Below are 26,852 nucleotides of genomic sequence, written 5' to 3'. Positions count from 1 at the left end.
CCTTTAAATTTTGGCTCAAGTGTCACTTTCCCTAGAAAGCTTTTTCTGACCCATTAGATCAGGGCGGAGTTCTCAATATTGTGCCATTAATTTTTACCTTCATATTACTTATCACATTTGTAATTTCATTAAAAAAAAATTGATCTAGAATGAGTCATCCCAAAGCACTGCAAGTCCATGAGGACAGGGTCTGGGTCTGATTTTTGCGAAGCCCTGTAACCTAAGCACCAAGCACAATGACAGTCAAATATGAAGCACCTAATAAAAACGAACAGAATCACTATGCATGAAGAATATAAGGTCTGAGGATTCCAAGTGACTCATCCAAGATTATGTAACTGAGTAGTGGGACCAGGAATTCTATCCAGGACTACCTGACTAAATTCCTGAGCTAGTTAGCGTGTGATTCCACTTCAACCACTAATTGGTCATGATGTCTTTGTTTTAAAATGCCTTGGCATAGACACAGTGATTTCAATCTGTGCTTATTAATTGAAACTTCAAAATGATAGAGTAATTAGTTATTTAATTGGGAGTTTCCAATCTAAGAATGGTCAATTAGTAGTAAATCAGAAACCCAACACACCCGGAACTTCAACTATCATATTGACATTAATATTTCACATTTCACTGATTAGCGAGTAGAAAATTTAAAAAAAGAAACAGTTCCTATTGTTGGTTAAAAACATATTCAAGCTATGCATTTTGTCTAAAATACGTTAAAGGCACTTTTCACTTTTGCATGAACAGGATGCCAAACTCCAGTGAGATGTGTACCTGCACATTAGGTTTCTCTAAGTTCTGTGTCCAAACCGTTGATTCATGCGGATTTCTGGATGCCCAATGCAGAGAACAAGGGTAATAAAATATTTCCTCCAGTAGATCTTTAGTGTAAGGATGTGGTTGGAGCCCACAGAAGGACAAAGACCTGTAACCTCCTAGAACTCACGAAACAGGCATTCTGAACTAGTTTGTGCATTTGCCTTTGCATGAGGCAGAATAGTTGTCAAAGTGCCTCTCTTATAATCTTGTAGCAGAGTTGTGGCAATATGTTTATCTCTCATCTCCAATGTCTTTGGGGAATATTATTACTTTCCAAATAAAACCTAAGACATGTGCAAAAACAAATTGATTCAGAGAAGTCATAACCTACTGTGTCAAAAACCCTGGGCTAAATTCGTATCAGGACCGTCAACAAACATAGGTCTTCACAGGGCAAGAGCAAATTGGGGGGAGAGGTTTCAGGCCTGTTGAATTTTAAATCTATTTTGGAAATCTAGCTGAAAGCATCTTTAGTTAGACACATAAGTACAGAACTAAGAACTAAAGAGCTCTATGTTAGAGACATGAAAAGTGTTAGTAAGCAAGTGGGCATGGAAGCTGTTAGAATCTTCAGGGAAACTGTTGGTAATAAGAAAAGATAATTGTCAGAGACCAGGAGCCACCAGTAAAATTGTTGCTTTCCCAAAGTTAAAGATTTTGTTCTGTCTTTTTAATGAAAGCATTTTAAAAAGTATAAAACATTTTCAAATTACTTAATAAATGTTTTTAATGAATAAATAAATAAACCAACTTGGCAACAATTAAGATAGAATTAACCAGTCTTTATTACTAAGCAGAAAAGTCTGCTGGAAAGTTTGTGCAGGTAAGAAGTAATTTTTATGATATTATATTGCTTTGATTATAAGAAGTCTTGATTTTATATAGCAGCACATACTTTTAAAAACCTTTTCATTTGTATTTAATACTTTAGTTGTACCATTAAAATATTTTATTTTCTGGTATAAGTGTATTTGAAAAGAGTTGTTATACTTTAAACTGAACAAATGTTTATCTTCTCAATATTTATTGCCCCAAGACAGTTTAAGTGAGAAATCACATTTTAGTTCAAAAATCCTTAAAAGAAAAAAAAACTGCATAAATTATTTCAATCATGAAAAGTCTTTAACTTGTGAGTAAAAAATACTGTCAGCCATATCAGTGAACTAAGGATGCTGTGGCCATCAATTCATGAGCCACTATCCCAGTCTCTGACAGTGAGTGGAGGGAACTCAGGATGCAGACAAGCAGGCAGCCTGGCCTCTGCCAGCAATCAGATGGTGCGCCCCAAGAGGACTCAGGACGGGAAAGGACAGGATACTGGATGGTATCAGGATATCTATACCTAGACAGTTAAGGTGCATGTCAAAGTTGCATGCAAAACGATTTCAATAAGCCCAGATTCTTATATCTTGCCATACAAAGGAAAGTGTTAAATTCCTTAACTCCAGATATCTGTTTCTTTAATTAACATGAATCTTTTGATGTTCCAATTACTTGGTCTTTGTTGCAAAAATTCCTATATATCCTGGTTCTTTCCCTGTCTCTTTGGAGCAGTCTTTCTCAGAGCTATCTGAGAGGCAGCATCCTGGGCTTAAGTCCTCAGAAATGTCTGCCGAATAAAATGTAACTCCCGACTTTTAGGTTGTGCATTTTCTTGGTCGACAAACTTGAATTATTGTGTATATTTCTTCATAGCTGGATATTTTTAAACATGTTATTGATATAACTAAATAGAGATATATTTCTGATCGAGATAATCAGAAAATAAAAGACTGAGGAGAAAAACAGTATAAAAAGTTCAGGCTGCGATTTCAATTTTCTAATTATTAAAAACAATGATTGTGTTTTAGCTCTTAAACTGCCTCTTACAGAAAATTATACTTGCATGACAGTGGGCAAAGTGTTCGTACCATTACCATATGAAAGCGAGTTTATGAGATCTAAGACACATGTGAAATGTAAGCCAATCACACACAGAATGTTATTCAATTGCATAAGTCTCAAAATTCACATTACTCTGAAAGCCTAAGATAATGAGCTAAATTTAATGTATTCCTTAAATGATGGAGGAAATTGTTATATTATTTTGCTCAACTCTTAGACTGCATGATTTGAGGAACTACAATCAACATACACAGCTCAAAGGGAAGATATTTGATTTTAATTTTTAACCATAGTGTGTATAATCAGTACTATTATTATTTGTTCCTGTATTAAGATTTTACTGAGATGTACCCAGCACTATGTTAAAGGACTAGGGTAAATAATTGAATAAAAAGAAATATTCTATCTTTTCCCCTCAAGGAACGTACACGTGCAGGTATCTTTAGTAGACTGAGTTCTGTGTGATTTTAAACACAAAGCCTGTGGACTGAAAATATTGTCTGTCATTCCAGTTAATGGCGAATGTTACCCACCACCAAGCCATCAGCCACTGCAGACACCCAACCGACAGTGAGCTCTGAGGGGAATTCAGGATGGAGAAAAACAGAATACTGGCCCTAGATATTTAAGATGCATGTTGAAGGAATAATTTCAATGATCCAGACTCTTGCGTCTTCCCTTACACAGAAAAGCACTAAAATCATTAACTTGAGATGTCTATTTTTGTGATCAGCAGTAATCTTTTGATGTTCTGTTACAGCAGGCAGATAGCTAGATATGAGAAGAAAAAGGGGGACACAGATCAAATGGCAAGAATTGGGCAGAAAGGAGAGGCACAAGCCAAATGCAGGAAACCACACATCACTTAAGCAGCAGGGGTCCCTGGGCAGAGAAAGAAAAGCAGGAACCTTGGGGCTGATAAGGGATCATTCTTTTTGGGGTGACAAGTGCCCTGGAGAAGAACAAAGAAAAGTGAGAAAAGGCAGGAATTTCTAGTGTCCAAATGTAACCTTTTGCTCATTATGCCCTCATTTCAATAAAATTAGCCATGCATATCAGAAGTACCCATCATGCACCAATACCATGACACTTCTGATCCAGACTAAATAAGGACAAAAATCCCTCCTCCCTTTGGGAAGGTGGAGTTGAGATGATAATCAGGGAATATGACCCCAAACCCTTCCCTCCCCAGTGAATATGCTGCCCATTCATTTTTACACCCTATGTAGCTAACTTGCCAAAGAAACTCAGGGCGGCTGCTCAACTGAGCCTGCCCGCTCTCCCCTGAGAGTGTACTATCCATCCTTTAATAAATCTTCACTTTACCATTTTTAACCACTGTGTCTTGTCTCTGAATTCTTTCCGGGATGGGACAAGAACCTGGAAAACCGGTTGCATCTATCAGCAACATCTTCACTACATGTTTGTTTGTTTGTTTGCTTTTCTTTTTTCACCAAAAACTCCTGTGTATCCTGGCTTCTCCTTTATCTCTTTGGAACAATTCCTCAGAGCCATCAAGGGGCTATATGACAAGCTATAGTTCTCACTAAGGTCCTGAAAAAAGCATAACTCAACTTTTAGGTTGTGTGTTGTTTTTGTTTGGTTTGTTTGTTTTGTTTTGTTTCCAGCCATCAGTCTGTATATTTGAATTCCTCATACTCAGAAATCCACACTCCAATAGTTGTGTAGTTTTGAAGCGGCTTGATGCTCAAATTGAATCAATATCGTAATGTCTGATCAAAAACAAAACAATTTTTAAAACACTATTGAATAGTTTTGATTAATAAAGGGTTGAATAATTCCTCTGGTCATCTATTGCTTTGTAACAAGTCACCCCATAAGTAAGTGGTATTAAACAAAAATAATTGTATTGTGCTTATTATAGATTGTGGGGGTCAGGACTTCACATAAGGCAGAAAGAACACAATTTTGTTTGCTCCATAATGACTGGGGCCTTAACATGGAAGACTCAGGTGCCTGGGTGTGGCTCAAACAGCTGGAGGCTAAATGATCTGGAAGTTTTTCACTCACATGTCAACTGCCTGGGTTGGGATAGTTTGAAGGCTTAGCTCAACCAAGATTCTCTACCATAGCACCCATATGTGGTCTTCCCTTGTGGGCTTCCTCCCAGCACGGCAGCTTTAATTTATTTAGATTTTTTGTATAAGGACCGCAGGCTCAAAGAGCAAATGTGTCAGTAAATAAGACTGAGCTGAATGACCTTTACCCAGCCTTGGAAGTTATACTTTGTCACTTCAGTCCTACTTTACTGGTGGAAGTTTCACAAGCCCAGCCAGATTCCAGAGGAGAAGACACAGACCTCACCTCTAGATAGGAAGCGTGTCAATTTCTAGCCATGCTGTGAAACACGTATACACTTTGTGTTCAGCACTTTTAGGAGATACCGTTTGTGAAACTGGTTAGCTGTCCAGAGCTGGAATAATATGTTATTTTATGGTGCAGTGTGTGTTCGTGTTGTCTAGTACATGAGTTAGTTTTTGTCAAAGTTGAAAACTGTTTACTTTCTCTTGACAGCTATTTGTGCAGCAAAAATAAATAGCCAGATTAGTTGATTTCCATCAGGTCACCTGGCATGCAGGTGTCTTTGGAACTGACTACAGAGATGGAATAACCATAGTAGAGTGGCTATTTCTTTGACTTCAAACTCTCTGAGTTTTGTATATCAGCTTGGAAACTTACCTGGAAAAGTTAACTTCTTTTTTCTTCAATTTCTCACCATTATGCTGGAGGCCAAATTAATACTAAACACAGGGTTTCTATTAAATTAAATTCTGTTGAATGAGATAGTATAACTAAAGGCACTTAGCATAGTGCCTTGTACCTGGGAAGAGCACAATCAATAAGGACATTTCCTGAGCCAACAGGAATGCAAAAGGGATTCTATTAAGAAGCACAGATAAGAACCTGAATTCAGCCAACTTTGCGTATTTTCTTTTCAGATTTGCGAGAAAGGTATTTATGCAGACAAACTCCTCCTGAAAAAGAGATTTCTCACCTTAAAAGTCAATGAGACTTTTATTTGCAGCAAATCAAATTTCAATATCATTGAGAGCAAAGTCTGGACTCAGAACATCTCAGCTACTGGCCCTATTTAAGTGTGACTTTTATAGGTTTACTTTTCATTTGCCTCTGTGGTTGTGTCTTGCCGGGCCAAATATTCTCTTGATTTGCATTTGGTCTACAGGAATCAGTGGCCGAGTGTTTTCTTTGTAATAGTTAGAATATGGTAAAGCCTTCATTCCAAATATTCAGTTAGTTGAAGTTTACAGGACGAATTTAGCAAATGTAGATCAGCCAAGTGCACGCCTGGTGGGCACAGGCAGAAATGACTCCACAAATAGGCTGCGTGGCTTGCCATAGGGAGCTGTCTTATGGAACTCTAATTTTTGAAATAGTGAATCACACCTATAATAGGAAAGTGCCTTACACTATACTTTGGCATCATTAAAGTCTTTAATACCATCTGGAAAGGAAAGGAGTGAAAGGTTTCCTAGTAGGTGGCTTATAAAACTCTTAAGATATTTAGTGATCACATGTAATGTTTAAAATATTTTAGGCACTTTTGAAGGAACTATTTGAAGCACTCCAAGTGATTACCTCTCTTAATTCACCAAGCGCTTGCAAGATTCAGTTTTTAACAAGCAAGACTTGTTTTGATTTATGAAGTGCAAAAATGGTACCTGAAAAAAAAATCTGCTTGAAAATTTGCTTCTTTTTAAAAAAAGACCTGAAAGACGATTTTTTAAAAAAATTAAATAAAATAAAACATAAATTCTCTTGGGCTAGTATTTTACATGCCAAGTAGAGCCTGGAGCTCATTTTTATAGCTGTTTTATGAGTCTTTAAAGCAGTGATTTATAATGGAAAGAGTGACACAATCTTAATTACAACATGATGTACCAGGTATTATAATGAGCAAAGATGTTTTCCTCAAACATGTATAGTATTTAACTTTTGCTGAAAGGCTGGTTGTGTGTTAGTTATGATTATAATTCTCCATTCTGCCTAGATTCCCATCTACAGGCTTTCTTTTCTTAATAACTATTATCATCCCTTTACTTTTCTTTTTCTTAGTGATGAAAAGGCTGCAGCGAAATATTCCTGAGAAAATGGGATTTCTAGTCTAACCACAACATAATAGTAACATACAATGAGAGGGTCCAACAGGCAAAATTCAACAATCACACTATGACAATTGTTTTGTGGTTCTATGTTATAAGTGTCAGCTTTATCTACCAGTATTAGGCTCTGAGGTAGCATGAGCATACTCTCTAACAGCAAACATTGATCATCTAACAGAGGTTTGCAGCAGGGGGCATAAATGCTCTGAGAAGTCCTGATTTCTGAGGCACTGACCAATACAGGGGAGGGGAGGGCAGTGAAGAAAGAGACCCTGGTTCTTAAAGGGGAAGGCACATCCCTTTGTTCCATCTGCTTCTGCAGGCTCAGGACCATGGGGGCAACTGTCAAGGTGAACCATGTCACAGGGACAGTACCACAGAGCCCATGTGATATACTAGATTCTACGGTGCATAGATATCTTACCAGATAGAAAGTGATTAGTAAATAGAAAAATCTTAGTAAATAGAAAAGTGATTGCTGATGTGAATATCAGTGAAGAGGTGCTTTATTTATTGTGAAATTAGCAGTGTAAATTTCCATGAAGTATAAGTAATTAATGTCATGGTAAAGCACATACTCCGATGTGACTTTTTTTTTTCTTTAAAAGAATGCTATATTTCCCATTCCAATAATTCCTAAAATAGAAGAGATTCTATGGAGTGCTTTGGTGGGAAGATAGTACTCATTTCCTTTTGAGAATAAGCTATCAAACAGCAAGATTATGTGTAGACGATACGGTAATTCCCTCTGAGTACCATCCCGAAATATAAAATAAAAATACAGTGCACTTAACAATAACAAAATACAAACATTTAACAAGATAAAGAATATTTATATATATAAAACTTGAGCGATCTGAAGCTTATTCAGAAAAATGGTGAAAAGATCACAGATGTTTTCTTAACTCAGTTTGGAATGAAATGTTAATTGACGACAATTCTGACCTCCACAGCATGCCTCAGGTCATTCTGTAGACCATTTCCTAATTCCTTACCCACATTATTTAAATGTAGCTCAAAGCAATTATAATGGGTTGCATAACAAAAATATAAAAATATTTGTATAATACATCTTATTGTTAAAGCCACCAGCAAAACAATGGTCATATTATGGGTCGTCTGGATAAATCTGGTTTGTGATGAGAATGTCCCCTAATTTAGTCATGGCTAGAAAACTGTGGGTAAATCAAATAGCTTTCCTGAACAATCTGTAATTCAGAGAAGACTTTTAATTACTGATTAAGATCAGGGAATTACAAAGACTAGCTCAATCATAGGAAAATTGGGGAGAAAAAAATGTCACCAATTTATTATGAACAACGTTTGGATAGTTATGGTGTGTATTTTTCCACAGCCTTCCTCCTTACTGCTCTTCTGCATTTTCACTTCGAACACTAATATTTTGTGGTGAAGTTTTACAGTTTTTAATAATGCAGCTTAAATAACTCATATGTGCCAATATTGGTGAGAAGTAATGGGTATACACAAATGAAAGAAAAAAAATAGGCAAAATATGTTGTCATCAAGAGCTCAGAATACACTGGCATTTCTCTCAAAACACGCTGCAATATCTTTATTTACAATTGCCGGAATATAGAAGGCATCTAAGTGTCCATCGACAGATGAATGGATAAAAATATATTCTTTTTCCTATACATACAACTTTTATTTGTAAATCCACGTTTTTTAGCTTAGAGACATTTATATTCTACAGATTTTTTTTCTACCTTAACAATATTTAGACTGGCCAAAAATCAGGGAAAATGTCCTTGGACTATAGCCATGATAAAATTTAACTTATGAAAGCACCCACATACCAAATTCCTGTGATAGGCTTCAGTGTGAAGTGTCCATTGACAGATGAATGGATAAGGAAGATTATATATATATACATACACACACACACAATGGAATACTACTCAGTCATAAAAAGAACAAAATTGTGTCATTTGTATCAACATGGATGGACTTCGAAAGCATTTTGCTGAGTGAAATAAATCAGACAGAGAAAGACAAATACTGTGTGATATCACTTATATGTGGAATCTAAAAAAATAGAACAAACTAGTGAATATAACAAAAAAGAATCAGACTCACAGATACAAAAAACAAACTAGTGGTTACCAGTGGGGAAGGGGAGCAATCTGGGGATAGAGGAAGGCACAAACTACTGGGTGTAAGATAGGCTATAAGAAGGTAGGGAATATAGCCCATATTTTGTAATAACTAAGTGTACCCCTTAAAAATTATATTAAAAATGCTGCAACAAGAGTAACAAAATATGAATCACACATAGAATTTTTAAAAAATTGATTATCAATAAACTTCCACATACTAAATATTATGTGGAATTATTGATACCTCATCAATTTTTTGCCCTTATATTTTGACTTGTGACAATGACTCCTTTTTTTTCTCTCACGACCTGTGGGTTGCGTGGACTCAGACAGGCATTCACACTTGGATTCTGTCCTGTTACTGACATCAGATGGCAGCTGGAATTAAGCTGAATGTCCAAGATAGCATCCTCACTTGGCTGACAGTTGATGTTGGCTTTGGCTGGCAGTTTAGCTCAGACAACTGGCCAGATCGTCTATGTGCTTTCTCCACTTCACATGGACTTCTCCCAGTATGACCGCTAGTTTCCAAGAACTAATATTCCAACAGACAGAGCCTACTGGAAGCTACTGGTCTCTTCAGCTATGCAGACTGGCACAGTTTCCCTCCTCTCATATTCTAGAAGGGAGATTCCCAGATTCAGTATAGGCCCATTCCTTTCAACGGGAGACATGTGAAAGGATTGGTTGCCATTGCTAAACTACAACAGCCTGAATCACACATTTTTTGTTTCCAATTTAGAGATGCTCTAATTTGCTTCCTATTCCAACCACTGCTGTGCTGATTAGCTCCACACAGTCTCTGACTAGTTTCACACAGTCACAACCTGACAACATCTTGCTGTGAACCTCTCATTTCCTGCCCTGGGCATTTCTGGCACTATTTTGTGGAAGGTCCATGACAACCCACACAACACGAACCCACATGTAACATGGATGTGCAGGAGAACTGCCATACTGCAGCAAATCAGTGGGGATGGGGGTCAATAGATGACTGTTTCCACCATTGTTCTCCCCAGGCTGATAGTTCTCTGAGATGTACCATCAGAGTGTTATGTGGGATTAAGGAACTTGTTGCTCCAAGTGGTAGTGTAATGGCCACTAAGTGCTTATAGACAAGCCAGGAAAAAAAAAAAAAAAAAACAAAAAAAAAACCAAGATCACGTATCAAAAAGCATGATGCTATAGGCTGACTTGTGTCTCCCAAAATTCATAAATTGAAGCCCTAATCCTGAGTGCAACCATATTTAGAGTAAGGACGTAATTATGGTTATAGAAGTCACAAGGGTAGGCTCTTGATTCTGTACGATTAGAGTCCTTTTACTAAGAGACAACAGAAAGCTCACGCTCTCCTTCCCCCACATGGGAAGACGTAGATGGAACAGAGACAACTACCAGCCAGGAAAAGAGCTCTCCCCAGGAATGGAATCAACTGGCACCTTGATCTTAGACTCCCCAGCCTCCAGAACCATGAGAAAATACGTGTCTGTTGTTTAAGCCACTCAGTCCACAGCATTTTGTTGTGGCAGCTTAAGCAGACTAAAACAAATGAGTAGAAATAGTCTGCTTAAATAAATGATTTGAATAAAAGTTTTCCTTAAAACTCTCTATCTCCTATTGTAAAAAAGGATAACCCTCTAAAGTCTCTAGGTTTGTAGGATGCAATGATTCATTTCTTAAAGGATGATAGCATAAGCTGTTTTTTTTTTTTTTTTGAAACGGAGGATTGCAATGTGACATAGGGACTTGAAAGCAAGTCACTATCTTCTGCAGAAATAAAAAATATATATATTTTAAAAGGATACAAATGAATTTATTTACAAATCAGAAACAGACTCACAGACATGGAAAACAGACTATGGTTAGAAAGGGGAAAGGGATGCAGTGGAGAGAGATAAATTAGGAGTTTGGCATTAACATATGCACATTACTGTATATAAAATACATAAACAACAGGGACCTACTGTATTGCACAGGAAACTGAATTCAATATCTCATAATAACCTATAATGGAAAAGAAGCTGAAAAAGAATATGTATACATATACATATACATATATATATCTCTCTCTGAATCATTTCACTGTACACCTGAAACTAACACAACATTGTATATCATCTATTCTACAATTAAAAAAAAGAAGTTTAAAAATATTTCACACTTCAAATATTTCTAAATCACTCTAAAACTGACTTGCACACAAATCTCCACCTTTTATCCTGTAGCACATGCTATCTGGTTTTCATTCTTCGCCATGACCGATGCAGTCACTGGCCATGACTCCCAGGCTCGGATATAGAGTTCCCACATTTCATCGTAAAGCAAGATAAAACGAGGAAACTGATGAGCACGTTGCAACTGTTGAAGTTCCGTAAAGAAAAACTTCTTCCCTCAGTCAATAAGAAAACACTTACTTAAATAGGTTATTTCTTACTATTTTACAGCACCTCGTTGTTCTTAAAGTTTTTATACAATTGTGGGGAAAAAAAAAAGACTTCCCTCAGATCCCAAGTAGAGTCTCATATAATGCTGGGCATTATCAGATGACTCAAGTTTACGCAGACAAGAAAAATAAAGGAAATCCTACAAATCCCAAATTCTCACTTCCCATCTGAGATTTCCTAAGGCTTAGGAAAGTAAAGTATGACTAAGTCATCGTGCTAGTTAGTGACAGAAGCAACTTAGATATTTTAAGATTAAAACCAATACTATTTCCACTGCATCGTTCATTTCTTCTCCTCCCACTGGCTAGGATTAAGTGTGTATGTATGTGTGTGTGTGTGTGTGTTTATGAAATGACTATTGAAAGAGAGCATTAGCTCTGTGGGATTCCCCTTCTGGCTTTCTCTGAGGTTCTGTCTGTGTCATTTTATCCCTTGGATACTGGAATATTAATTGGTAAGTATGATGTATATACAGCACTACTTTCTTGTATGATGCTGAAATCTTTGCTTCTAGATTTTTGTACCTTGTTTCTAAGAAGAAAAATGTGCAAAAGCGGACTCTAACACTGCTTAAATAAAACAGCATTTAATGTGCTCTAGAATTGATATGCATCTTGCAAAAAATAATTTTATATTTATCCAGTAATTATAAGCAGAGTAATTTTCTTAGCACAGTTGAATCTTAGACAAATTGTTTATGTGTAAAAGTAATGAATTTGCAAGCTTATTCTTGCAACTGTCTTATTTACCCACCAAGAGTCCTATTCTGAAATAATCTAGAAAACTGTTAATTTTTCACAGAAATCCAATAAGCCGTATTCTAAATTTAATAAAATGCTTAGATGGTGGCTTGGTGGTGGTGAGAGGCAGAAGAGTGAAGTCATTTGAGATGTTGAGAATTAACTCAAGTCTCCTGGAAGTGTCTCATCCTTACAGCTTCTCCATTAGCTGCAGAAGCTTTGATCAGGAAGTCTCCAAAGCACCAGTATAACTTCATGTATATCAGACATGCGAATCCTGAACACCACAGCATGTCTCCTTCGATTCTTTATATTTTAAATTAAAAGGCTTTTTTAACATATTATTACTTTTCTCCCAACTCTAAAACTAAAGAGCTATTACCAACACTTGTTCCACCAATCAACTATTTCATTCATTATCAATAATAATAGCTCATATCTTTCTCATTCCAGACTTCGAGTAAGGCTGCTAAAAATACCACCACCACCAACAACAAAGAAAACAAATCAGAAAAAAATGTATATGCCAAATTTATGTCAGTGCTAGGATTCGTTGAGAATCTTTGAAAGATATTCACAAATCTCCTTAATTAAAACCTTTATCAGAATTAGTAGATATAATTTTCCTTTGATTATACATTATTTATTTAGTTTTCAAAGAATACATTCATAAAATAATAAAATCCTTAAGATGTTTTAATTTGTATTTAGTATTTCATGACTTTGCCTCTTTCAAATTAAAAAAAAATAAACTGTTTATAGAAAGATTTCAGATTATTGCTCATCATGCAGTTACTAATTTTGATATGTTAAGACTTCATGTTTTAATAACATTTTACCCAAGATTAATGACAGACAATTGATAGTAGTATTTAATGTACATTTAGATCACCTGAGAGATATTTAGCTAGGCTTCCTCCCAAGCTTTACAGCTCCCTGTTCTTCTTTGTTTCTGACGCAAACATTGTTTTGCTTTATTCTCTCGGGGTCTAACATACACCTAGCAACATTTAATGGCCGCTGGGAAGATGGAGCAGAAATCAATGCTTTAAAAATTGTAAAAGTCACTGAGGAAACAAGCACTATTGGGGATAGAGTAAAAAAACCTAAGAAAATAAATAAGAACAAAAATAACACAGCAGCCTAACTTAAAGCTGTGTCTACTGCAACTTAACAGGGGTAGAATTTTTAGAACCTAGTTGAGAAACTTCCAAGGCATACTTTGAACAGACAATAGAACATGTGAAACCGTATAGTCCTTTTTCAGGAGATAACGGTGATGATAAACATCTATTCATCATCTTTCAAGCTAGAAATCAGAAATTTGGTTATTCATATTTTCCAGTTCTTCATAATTTAGTCTTGAAAGAGTGTATGCTTCTAGGAATTGATTCACTTCTTCTAACCTGTCCAATTTGTTAGCACGCAATTGTTCATAGCAGTCTCTTATAGTCCTTTGTACTTCTGTGTTATCAGTTGTACCTTCCCCTGTTTCATTCTGCTTTTATTTGTTCAAGCGCTCTCTCTCTCTGTGGTCATCCATTCTTCTCCTGGGCATCTTCAATGAGCATCTTTATGACCATTACTTTGAACTCTTTATCAAGTAAGTTACTTATCTCTGTTTAATTCAGTTTTTTCTAGAGGAGAAAATTTTATCATATTCTTTCTTTTGTAACATATTCTTGTTTCCTCATTTTGCATGTCTCTGTGTTTGTTTCTATGTATTAGGTGAAAAAAACAACCTCTTTCAACCTTAAAGGAGTGGTAACAGGAAGACCTGGGGTGTGTTTGTTTGCTGTCTGTGCAGTATTCTGCGGAGGGTAGCCTGCCAAGAACTGTCTCTCTCATTGTTTCAGTGCCAAGGGGCCCAGAATTGCAAGTTCCCCTGGCCACAAGAGCCAGATGTTTATGGAGCATCTCCTGTTTGAATTGCCTGCACCCACCAGCTTTTGTAGGACCTCAGGTGTCCAACAGGCATGGCATACCTAACAGCTGGATTTAGTGGGTCAGGGATGCAGGAAGGCACCAGGGCAAGGCAAGTGGTACTAGCAAAGTAGATGAAGATAAAGTAGAATGCAAAAATGGTGCCTGCCAGCACCAACATTAACAAGGTGAAAGGAAAGACCCAAGATGGTGTCCACCTGGGCCTCCATCTCCAGAGAGAGTTCCAACAGACCCCTGACCCTTTGGCAGATGCTTTAAGATTAGCCAATGAATCTCCTTCATAAATGGTCTAGGTGCCTTTTACTCTACTGCTTTTGTGCTGGGTCCTAGGGTGAGTGAGTCTGTACACAAGCCTTTTAAGATCAGGGTCTCAGTCTCCTACAGTCTTTTGGGTCTCCTGGACATAAACCCTTTTTATTTTCAAAGCCAGGCATTTTGGGGCCCCATCTCTCTGGTGCAGTTCTGAGGAGACAGGGTGCCCAATGTGAGACTCAGACTTCTTGCCCCTTCAACAGATGCTTTGTATCTGTGACATTCCTCCTGCTTGTGGGGTGCTGGGCTGGAGGTGAAGACTTTGGCAAGACCAACTCTCCTCTCCCACCCATCTTTGTGTAACTTTTTGTATGTTTGTATGTTTGGTTGTGGAGAAGCTGCTCAGCTAGTTTTCAGAGAGATTTATTCTGTCAGTAGCTCTAGATCTGGTATGTCCATGGGAGGAGGTGAGTTCAAGTTCTTCTTATGCCACCGTCTTAAACCCAGATAAACAAATTTTTTATTGATAAATAATTATTGCATTTTTAAAGATTTATTTCTGTTTATTGATTTTGTTTACTGATAACATAATATCAATATTAAAATGTTAAGCAACTTTACCAAAATATATTTATTCCTAATTTTTGTGTATATATATATATTTTATATACTTATATATACATAATTTAGAAATAATAATATATATACTCAGTGAATGACTTTGACATTTAAAAGCCTGCATTACTTTAGTCAAAATATTTCAGTTGTGCTCCCAATGCCAGCTGCCATTGCTTAAATTTTTTGCCAAACCCTAAAATTCAAAGTGTTTTCCAACTAGCCCTTTGTGTATTGGTTAGTTCCAGTTTTCTGTTTCCAGTCTCATCTTCTTCCTCGCTTTCTTTCTTCAAGCGAAAAATTTTTCTTATAATCCTCAAAGCTATTTTTGTTTCCAGCCCATCTCCATTGACTGTTCATTTCCCTTTCGTGCACACAATTAAGCTATCTAGTTCGCAATACTGAGGTTTTCTAAGATTAGGTACACTGTGCCAAATGGAAAGAAATAAAAAATTCTCCAGAAGTAAGTCATTTCTGTCTTGGTAATAGCTATCAGGCATACTATATATCTGTATAGCTTATTATATTTTACACCTCAAAATATGTGGAATTCATACACATTCAGTATTAGAATGAGAATTAATGAGTCAATGATTCCGCAAATGGCTCCACAACAGTGGTTCAAGTTTTTCTTTTACAGTAAGTTTCTGACCTTAGTTGGGGAAGGTAGGAACAAAAAATAAGTCACTAGGTCACCTTCTAGTTTTAAACAGCATAATCAGAATGGATAGGGAGTCAGTCTTTGAACTTGTGCTTTCCCACTTGGGAAAGACTTAAACTTACAATATTTCTCCCTCAGTGTCAAATCCATTTGTTTATTTTGGGAAGAAAACACTTCCCTGCCTCTGAGTTTCACCCCAGAATCCGTTTGGAAAATGATTGGATCAAGATGATGCATTCTTGGTAAATAAAGCAGAGTCCATAGCTAGCATACTTGGGGTTTGGTTTACATCCAAGTTTCAATAGCTGGCTCTTAAGGTAAGTTCAGAGGCTTGGTCTTTTTGATGGCTAAAGGCAAAGTGTTATGCATAGCTGGCTAATAATTTTGTGTGTAGGTGGTTCTAACTAGAGTTGGCACTAATTGGCAGGAAGGAAGGGATTCCAGAAATTAAAGGGGTTTTATTCATGGAGAACAGTTATAAAAAGAACACAGTTTTCAGTACTTTCAAATGATACTCCTTAAACATCTCTATAGTAAAGAGTCTAGCAGGTGGTCACAAATTAACAAAATTACGTTTAATGAATGAGAGTGACTAGAACATGTTTAACGTCACTGTTGTTACCTCCATGTGGCATCATTTCAAGGAATGAAAAATATGTCCTTAGGGTTTTGATGTTCAGTTTCACTGAATATTTTTTTACCTTTCTTTTAATATATGCCTCTTTGACTCTTTTCCTATTTCTAAACCCCAAATGGGTTTCCCACATTGATACTGTTTCCAGCAACAAAAGTGGTTCTATTAATGAATCAAAAATAAAATGACTGATTCCTATGCCAGCTGATGGGGAAGAGGGCAGATCTCTCCGAATAGAGGGGCCAGACATACTCCCCTTAAACTTATACTCTTATGTTATATATGTATATATATATATTTTTTTTTTTTTTGAGCACCTACTCAATGCCAGAGTGGTAAGTGCTCTAAAAGCATTCACATATTTTGTCTTCTAGAAACTCAGTGAAGTAACTACTACAAATTTACAGCTGAAGAAATTGGAGCTTAGAGGTGTTAAGTCATATCCCTCAAGTTACAGTGCTGAAAAGTGTAGAAGTGGGGCTCTGATGTCAAAACCTATCATTTATGCTGCAGCGTGCGTGCTGAGCTTCCTTTAAAGTCATATCACCTAATGAGATGAAACAGACTTTTTTTAATTTTAACCATCAGTTTTTTTTAATAGATGTATAGTTCAATTTAATTGGTCAAGATATTTCAAGTTAGCTATGTTTAGTTGCCCCAATGTTTTTTTTTCTGCATTCAGAAGCATTTCTATATTAAAATACTAATATTCTTTGAAATTTATTTTGAAAATATAATTACATATTTCAGTTCCTTGAGACTGTAATAACAGGTTCAGGTTTCTAGAGTAAGACAAGGGAAAATAAGTACTTCTATTGTTTAAAATGAGTCAATACCCATTTGCAAAAATAATTGCCACATCTGGAATTCAGAGTAACCATGTATAAGATATAAAAAAGTATACTTATTTCTGAAGCTGCAATTTTATTAAATCAAAAATTTCCTAATGGTGGTCCTTATTTTGATTCATGGAGGGCACCATAAGACCTCCATTTGGAGGCATACACATTGCAAACTTCATTTGCTCTCTTCAAAGTTTTCAACCAACATGATTATTGTAAATGTCATAAATACTGTCACTAAAAAATCTAGCACTTCATAATATTTTGAGTACAGTCCTTCGTGTGTAAAAGCAGCATGATACTGGGGCATTCTTAGTCCTGATCCAAATCCTATAAAAACAGAGATCAGTATTTGTAACAGAGTGGGCGTCCATGAAAGTAATGATAAATTGAGTGAGATTCACCATCTTTATACGTGCTCTTATTGTATAAATATTTGTCTTGCTTGTTTTTTGTTTTTGTTTTTACTCTTCCATGTATGATGTCTCTCATTAAGTAAGACCTAACACAGGACTGAACATCAGATGTGCAAAATGGCCTCGAGTTTACAAAACAAGAACTAGCCAGTTAGTCTTAATTTTGTTAGAGCTGGAAAGCTTATTCCCACGTTTTGGGTGAAAATTATCTTTAATCAGTGATGTGAAAATTGTGATGGAAAAGCAAAATGCTAAACTAAGGTAAAAACTACTTTGCATAATTATAATAAAGTCAGACTTTTATCCTTAACTTGGCTGAAGTCTTTTCATCTTTTTCTGGTATATAGTCAGACTTAAACTAGAAAAATACGTTTTGGAGTTTAAGGATTACAAAACACTCTTAGTTTTATAATATCAGATGTTACTTGGTTATATAAATGTAAGCTTAAATAGCTCTCATGTTGAAGTCAAATATTACCAAGAAAATTGAATTTAACAAAGATGTAAAAATGGTCTGACTACCAGAAATATGATGAAAAGAACACATTCTTATTCTTTAAGTTGGAAAAGTATTTGCATAGTGTAGCTGACTCCTATGACACAGTGGTGCACTAAGAATACTTTCCAAATCTCTGTAAGCTCCATTGATTTCTTTCGATGACTTTAACATAGCTATAAAGTACTTACTACACAGTATGATATTACTTTTTTCATGTAAGACAGTGTAAGTTTTTAACTCAATAAATTTTATTCTGAGATAATTGCAGATTTATATTCAATTTATAAGAAATAATATAGAGGAGTCTTACATATAGTCTGCACTCAGACCCTTAAAGATAATATTTTGCAAAACTATATAGAACTATCACCACTAGCATATTGACATGATACAGTAAAAATACAGAACAACTTACCGTCACAAGAAGTCCTTACGCTGCCTTTCTATACCACACTCATTTCTATCATGCCCTCCTTCTTCCCTCCATCCTTAACCTCTGGCTATCATGAATCAGATCTCCGTTTCCACAATTTTGTCATTTTCATAATGTTCCATAAATGGAATCATACAATATAAGACATATTCAGATTTTTTTTTCCACACAGTATAATTTTCTGGAAATACACACAAGTTGTTCATGTGTATCAACAGTCCAGGCGTCTTTTTTTATTTTCCTGAGTTCTGTTTCATGGTAGGAATGTACCATAGTTGTGCTTCCATTTCTATTATGAGTAAAACCGCTATGGAAATTTGGTGTAGGTTTGTGTGAGAATGTAAGTTTTCTTTTCCCTGGAAGAAATTCCCAGGAGTGCAATTGTTGGGTCATATGTCTGTTTCATGTTTAGTGTTTTAAAGAAGTTTCCAAAGTGTTTCCGGAGTTGCTGAACCATTTCATGCCACCACCAGCATGATACGAGCATCCCGTTCCTCTGTATTTTCACTAGCATTTGTTATTGTCACTCTTAAAATTATTACTTTGTACATTCCCATAGGCATATGGTAATAACTCATTGTAATTTTAATGTGAATTTTCCTCATGGCTAACGATGTCGAATAACTTTCCATGTGCTTATGTGACGCCTGTGTATCCCATGGAAATGCTTGCTCGTGTCATTTTCCTGTTTTTTAATTAGATTTTTCTTTTTAACTTCTGAATTTTTGTGCTTTATATATTCTAGATACTAGACTTTTTTCAGGTGTGTGGTTTGCAAATATCTCTCCTAGTTTGTAGCTTCCTTCTCTAACCCTTTAACAAGGACTTTTTTTCAGAGTAAAGGCTATTTAATTTTGAGAAAGTCCAAATCAATTTTTCTTTCTATGTATTGCAGTTTTGAAGTCCAAGTCAGAAAATCTTCCTATTTCTAGAGCCGCAACATTCTCTCCTATATTTTAACAAGTTTTATAATGTGACATTTTACATTTAAATCCATGATTTTGAGTTAATTTTGTATAAGGTGTGAGGTTTAGGTCAAGGTTCATTGTATTCATTTTGCTTGTTTTTCCTTCTTTTTGTTTTGTTTTGTTTTGTTTTGCTTATAGATATTCAGTTGATCCAGAATCATTTCTTGAACAGGCTGTCCTTCCTCCACTGAGTGGATATTCACCTTTGTAAATATCAGGTCAGTATATTTGGTTGGGTCTACTTCGGGTTCCATTCTATTCCACTGAACTATGGGTCTGTGAAGGAAAAATTCTGCAAACCATATCGGTAAACAAAGAACGCTGAAGCCATCAAGTCATCAGCGGCTGCCGCCAGCCCCCAGGGAAGACAAGACTGCAGCCCGGCCTCTGCAGCCACTCACAATGGTGCACCCTGAGGGGACTCAGAATAAGAAAGGACAGGATACTGGCCCTAGATAGCTGGGTGCTTGTCAAAGGAATGAATTCAATGAGCCCAAATATTTGCTTCCTCCCATACATAGAAAAGCACTAAATTCTTTAACTTGAGATCCCTGGTTTTCTTTAGATAACAAGTAATCTTTTATAGTTCCAACTACCTGGTCTTTGTTGTAAAGCTCCTATATATCCTAGCTCCTCCTCTACCTCTTCGGAGCAGCCCCTCAGAGCCATCTGAGAGGCTGACGTCCCGGTTCGAGTCCTCCCGCCAAGTAAAACATAACTCTCAACTTATAGGCTGCGCATTTATTTCAGTTGACAGGTCTCTCACTTCACTAATATCACCCAGTCTTAACTATAAGCTATAGAATATGTCTTGAAATTGGATAGACTGATTCCTGCTCTTTTAAATCTTCTTTTTCAAAACTGAGTATTCTTCACATGCCATATGTGTTTAACCTGATTATGTCTTGATATATTCATCTTTGCCTATTTTTCCAACCACCTTATAGATGCCTTTTTCCAATTCAGAGGAAGCCATAGTGCCTGAAGGAGATGTAGGATTGTTAGGACAAGAATTATAAGAGAACAGTTGTGTTTCCATGTTTTTATTACTTCTGAAACAGGCTTTTAAGACAGAAGGGCAAAATGGGAACAGAGTGCAAAATCTACACCATAATGAAGAGCTGGAAATAGATAAGAGGAAGAAAGAGACCACTTAATGTCCCCCACCCCCTGGGAGCAGGGGTGATACATGCTCTCACAGCAGGTGGGATTCGGAAAAGACAGAATTCAATCTGAGCAGACTCCGATTACTCTTTTGCCCAGAGGCAAGCAGCTCTGTGGCAGCGTTGTCAACACCCAGACAGCGTAGTGTCTACAGATCATTCACCACCATTCAAGGGGAACTTCAAAATCCACGTTAACTGTTCATCTGTTCACCATGGAATACGAGTCTTCCATCCCACAGCTACCTGTTTATCGCCTGCGGCTTGTCCCAAAATGATGTACATTGACTGCACACAGGCTGCTCTGTGGAGAAATACTTCTCTGAACAGTTAAAAGAGGTACACAAAATGGAATACAGAAAATTTTAGCCCTCAGGGGTGTGTGATTATGGCTGGCACAGATATCCCTGTGCTAACAAAAGCCACACCCTTGGGGTTGAATGCTTGAAAGTTGCTGCATCTCTGAGAAATTCTTAATAATTTCATCTTTGAATTCTTTTGTAAGTAATGATTGAGGGGACAATGAAGCACAGACTCAGGGCTTAGAGGCTCAGATCACACATCTTCCTGCTTCTATCCGCCTCTCTGGGTGTGTTCTTGGCACACACACAAGAGGAAGAGCTTGCAGCCATTCTAAAAAGGCTGTGGGCAAGACGTTCTCAGGTCAGTCTTTTACCCGCTACCTCCTCCACAGATACCATGAATGGAGTATGTGCAGGAGGAAAACAAGTCTGGACTTTGTTTTCCAACGAGAACCATCTGTGATCCCTTGAAATACAAAAGAGTATTTTTAAGTGTGCCCTGGAGGTCTCATGTTACTAACGGTGGCACTGCATGGACAGTGATCCAGTGGTTACACGTTCATAAATCAAGCAACTGTTTGGGGAGATTTTCTACAAATAAGTCATTGTACTTTGTGGAATTCATACAGGTAGGACCCCACCCTAAGCAGTTATCAATAGCAGAGTAAGACAAGAAACAGTCATATTTTACGTGTCTTTCATATTACTTTTTTTCAACAATGAAATGATTTGTTAAGCCCCTAAAATAGATCAGATTGTAGGTTTTGAGAATTGAGAGGCAAACAGGAATAAAAAGTCTCCCCTACTATGCACCCAGTGGAGCTTATAATGAAATGAATGATAAACCAAAAATAGTATATATTTATATACATTATATATATTTATTATATTATAATTCTAAGAAATATTCTAAAATTTACTGTCCCTTGTTAGTCCACCTTCATATATAATCTACAGGCAACTCACATTAAAATCATCCACTGTGCTCATTAAAATAACACTTTTCCAAACCACACCCTGGAACGACTGCTTTTGAATTTCTGAGAGTGGGCCTGGAAATTGTAAGCATTTTGTAAGCCCCCATGGAATTCAGAATCACAATATCTGAGCTCCTCTAGCACAGGCAATATGGACGGGAGACAGCACTAGGTAAAGATGTAGAAACTCATGTGCAGCTGGTGATGACTTACACAAAATATGAATACAGACTTTTTCATTTTAATTTAAAGGATAGTCAATGACACTCTTTCTCTGTGTGAGTTATTATGAGTGACAAAGACTATTTCAGATCAGATCAGAATTTACTTTGAGTTTGAAACATTTTTAATAACTGGAAGATTTCTGAAAGGAACTGAAACCTCTCAGAAGACATTTTTCATTGGAAAAGCATCATGGAACTTAGTATTTCCAACAGCATTAAGAAATGTGTTTAGAAATATATTATTGACATCCACACAGGATTATGCAACATCTTGGATTAATTAATATAAATAGAAAAATGTTTTTAAATGATTTCCCTAACCAACTCTATGAGCTGGAATAAAATAGGAAAAAAAATCAAAATTCAACTTATTACAAAAATGGATACAGTATGTGGGAGGGAGGAAAATTTTGATTGAATTGATATGATTTAATTTATAAACTGTAATTAAATTAGTAATTCCTCATGACCTTCGCAGATTTAGAACAAGAAAGCTATCAGATCAACTAAAATTGATTTAATCCTTTTGCTTTTAAAAAAATGGAGATTACACATAAGAAATATTTATAATATAAACACTATAATAGTTCTCTCTGACCTAAATTAATTACAGCTGCAAAGCAGAAAATCAACACATTAGCATACTACTTCTGAGGCTTTAGCAGGAAACCATTTGTTTTGGTGTTATCGGAAGATAAATTGACCCAGAGGAAAGGAAATTGGAGAACTACCCTAAGCACAAGCCAAGAGCAATCAGGAGGCCAACTGAACTATGTGGTCAATTTTAAGCTCACTTTTTCCAAATGAATGTAACCTTTCTTAATCAAGGAGAAATATGTGATGCACACAAACTAAAATGTACTCTATCCATGAAAATGAGCAACACTCCTGCCTCCCAGGGCCTAACAGTAATCTGTGTGGGTCCAACAAAAACCAGGCAACTGGATTTATGAGGAATAGGCTCTGCTTTGTCTTTTAATTCCTTCTGAGTTTCTTTTAATGGAAATCTGCATTTATTTGGAGGATTCTAAGTGTGTCAAATGCAAACAAAGGCATATGTTTTGAAATTTAGTTGTGGAAAATTATCAAGAGATAGGAATGACAGGATCAGATAGGGTGGGGAAGTAATGGAAATTATTTTGGGAAAGGCTAACCCCAATGTAATGAGCCACTTAAAAACTTATTTGCAGGACTTTAAGGAAAGCATTTCCTTTTCCCACGTTTTATCACTTCTGTGTCACATCAGTGGTCTTGCCTTCCTTTCCACGACATACCAAATCCTCTGGATGTCATATTTAAGACCTACTCCCTTCTTTTTGATAAGATTAGGTTCTACATCACTATCAACCCACCTTCTTTTTTCTCACTATCAATTAGCATTTTTTTCTACCATCCTGCATTCTACTCTTTTCAGAGAATAAGTCAAGTACAGCTCAAATTTCTTTCCTTTGTAAACTTTTCAAAAATACTCTCATAGGTTTGGTGAAGATGTATTAACTATTCAGGTCAGTAGGTAAATATTTTACACATTGTAAGCAACTAAGAGAGTTATTTCATTTATAATTCTAAAATCATATTAAAACAGATAAAAACTACTAATCATTAGAATATATATAGTAAATATATTTATAGATATGAACTTTTTTAAAATTTTATTTTGAACAACTTTCAATCTTAGAAAAACTTGCATGAATAGTAAAGTAGATCATTATGCACTGAATGTATATAAACATATATGACTATTACATTTATACCTACACACTCATATTGTGCACCCATTACCACAGAAACAATTATAATAGATTTAGAAACCAATATTTTCCTGGAAATGGTTGTAAAAGATAAATGAAATCTATAGCAATTATAGAACAATTTATAGCATCAAAAAATCAGTCTCTCACTCAGATTTAGGCTGTTTCTTCTCTGGACATAAATAAAGTAATTCAAACAGGGTTCTTTGCCAAAAATAACATCTGAAGAGAAAAAGAAAAAACAACTTAAAAGGCTTTTATCCAAACAGTAAATGAAACACACCTGAAGCACTTTTAAAAGCCATTTAAAAATTATTTATTTACTTACTTGCTCCTTGTTTATGTTTGCTTTTAAAATATGGAACATTTAAACATGTGTAGTATCATTCACCACGTGTAACTGGGGTTTAATACTTGCACATTTTTTTTTCATAAAATTTTACCTATTCTTTCCTATTCACTTCCTTTCTTGTTCAAAAGAGCCAAAAATAATGTATGTGTGTATATGTTATATATATATATGTATATATTTCCAATATGCATATTATATATATTCATTCGGTGCTAATCATGGTTACCACAAGTACAAAAAAAAAAATCCCTTCTTTCTTTCAGCAAGGCTAGAGTGTCACTCATTGGAAAGATAAGAGCAAAATGAGTTCTGAGGTAATGTTTATGAGAATTTAATTTGAATATTTTCTTGATTCTGTTATGAATATTATCGCTAGAACCAATGGCTAGGTATATGCTTGTAGCAGGAATTGAGGAGTGTCTTCTTGCAGAAGAGGGTAAAGAAATGAGCTCTGAAGCATTTCAACAATATAAAATGGAAGGTTTGCTAAGTGAGTGTGCATTTCTGCTGCTGGAATTCATATGAAACAAATTAAATTTGTTTGATTTTTCTTTTTTCTACTACTGTAACCCCAATCAACCAATCACTTAGCTCCTAAGTATCCCAGACAAGGATCTATAATGGAATGCTGCTGATAAACATCAGGAAATAAAATACCATACATAACTATCTGCTCAAGAAGTAAAGCATGAAGGCTGTCTTCCAAAATATTTGTAAGCACTATTTAAGTCAGAGGAGATAACAGAGTTAAAAGTCAAAGAGAAAGTATAATTTTTTCATCCTCAGTTTTAGCACAGCTGTGACACTTTAAAGTCATCTTTAGCTGAATAGGAACCAGGTGATACTATACAGATGATTAAGAAAAACTATGTGTGAACAGTAATAGATTCGAGACATACATTAAAATGTGGGACCTGATAGTCATCTTCCAATGAAAATAAACATCAGTCCACTCTCTGCTCTTTCTAAATTACATTTCATTGCTCAATTCAAATTGCCAGTTTAGATTCATAGATAAGCACACTTTCCCTATGAGTGAAAAATTTTTAATTAGACTTTTGATCTAGGTATATCTTGTGAATGAAAAAAATAAGTTTTCTTATTAATGACAATGAGGTTAATATAAGTACACACACTCATTTTGGTGATGGCTCCTTGCCAATCACCTTCTATTTAAATGAATTCTATCCTCTTCATCATTTATGTCCCCAAATACAGAGTTTATGTGCCTTCACTGAAAATTACTATGCCATTATAATTTGCTTAATTCTAACTTAACTGAAAGGGAGGAAAAGGAAGCAGGTGTGTGAACATATTTAAGAGTGAATTTTGTGTCTGGGATAGACTTTGGGATTCACAGCCTTAAAAAAGAACAATACATTCACAGCATCACAGCAGACCTTCACTGGATCATAAAGAACTTGCCAAGAGTTCCCTTTTTCTCAACCATTTGTCTCTAAAGGCTCTGGTAAGACTTGCACACGAGGAATATTGAAATCTACTAGATCACAAACTCTCAGGGTAGGACTCAGGAAAACCCACTTTAGTAAGACAATATGCTTCTGCCTTCGGTTCAAATTTGGAAATTACTGTTCTGAGGAAATTTTTTGTAAAAGCAGTCAGATATTAACTGGCATATAGTAGTGTGTCCAAAAGATACTAAATATTCATTTATCCCATTCTCATCTATGTTATTCTTCAACTGCCTTGGAATAAATTTCCAGAAATCTTTATTCTCAACATCATTTATCACTGAATATTTTTCATGTCCTCATATCTTCCATCCTTTGATAGCTATTTCTCTCCCAGTCCCAGGTCTCCCTGTCTTTTATCTCTTCATCAGATTAATGTGAAGTCACTAATTATAGATAATTCAGTAAACACAGCTATTACAATGAATTCATCATTAACCAAATTCTTCTAGATATCACCTAAAACAGCAACACAAAAATCTATCACATTAAATAGTCAATTATTTGTCATTTTTAAAATGAGTATTTAACATTTTATGTTGGTAAGGTAAGAATATAAAAAGCATAAATATTGAAAACAAAATAACATTTTTATTATTTATATATGATGTAATTTTTACTAGGAAAAGACTAAATAATCAGTGAAATGTCAACAATAACAAAATTTATAATTGTTTTCAATTACATAAATGTTTAAAAATCTAATCTAAATATAAACCCCAAACAAGCAATTAAAACATAAATGGGGAAAATCTCATTTATAACATCTAAAAAATATTAAAACAAAATATCTGGGAATAAATTTAAGCAATAAATATTAGTTAAATAGCTAAAGACTCAAAACACAATAAAATAACATGAAAATATGCAAAAGTAATTAAAGAAAAATGGAATGTTTTGGGATGTAACATTTTAATGTTGTAAAGGTGACAGTTCTCCTCCGAAATATTTCAAGTATTTAAAATACTGCAATTGACGTTCCAAAGATTTGTTTTTTGAAAGTTAACAAGATGACCATGTATTCATTTAGAGACATAAGACTTTAACCAAGAGGATTCAGTTAGAAGAGATAAGGCTTTAACCAGGAGGATTACTACCAAGGACAGTGATGGGAATGGGCTGGTTCCATAATGCTGGCTGTCAATCTTGGCTGCATATTTGAATCATTTGGGGAACTTAAAAAAATACTGATGCTGGG

This window comes from Camelus dromedarius, chromosome 2, assembly GCF_036321535.1.
Source record: "Camelus dromedarius isolate mCamDro1 chromosome 2, mCamDro1.pat, whole genome shotgun sequence".
Lineage (NCBI taxonomy): Eukaryota > Metazoa > Chordata > Mammalia > Artiodactyla > Camelidae > Camelus > Camelus dromedarius.
This window is presented reverse-complemented; position numbering follows the sequence as displayed.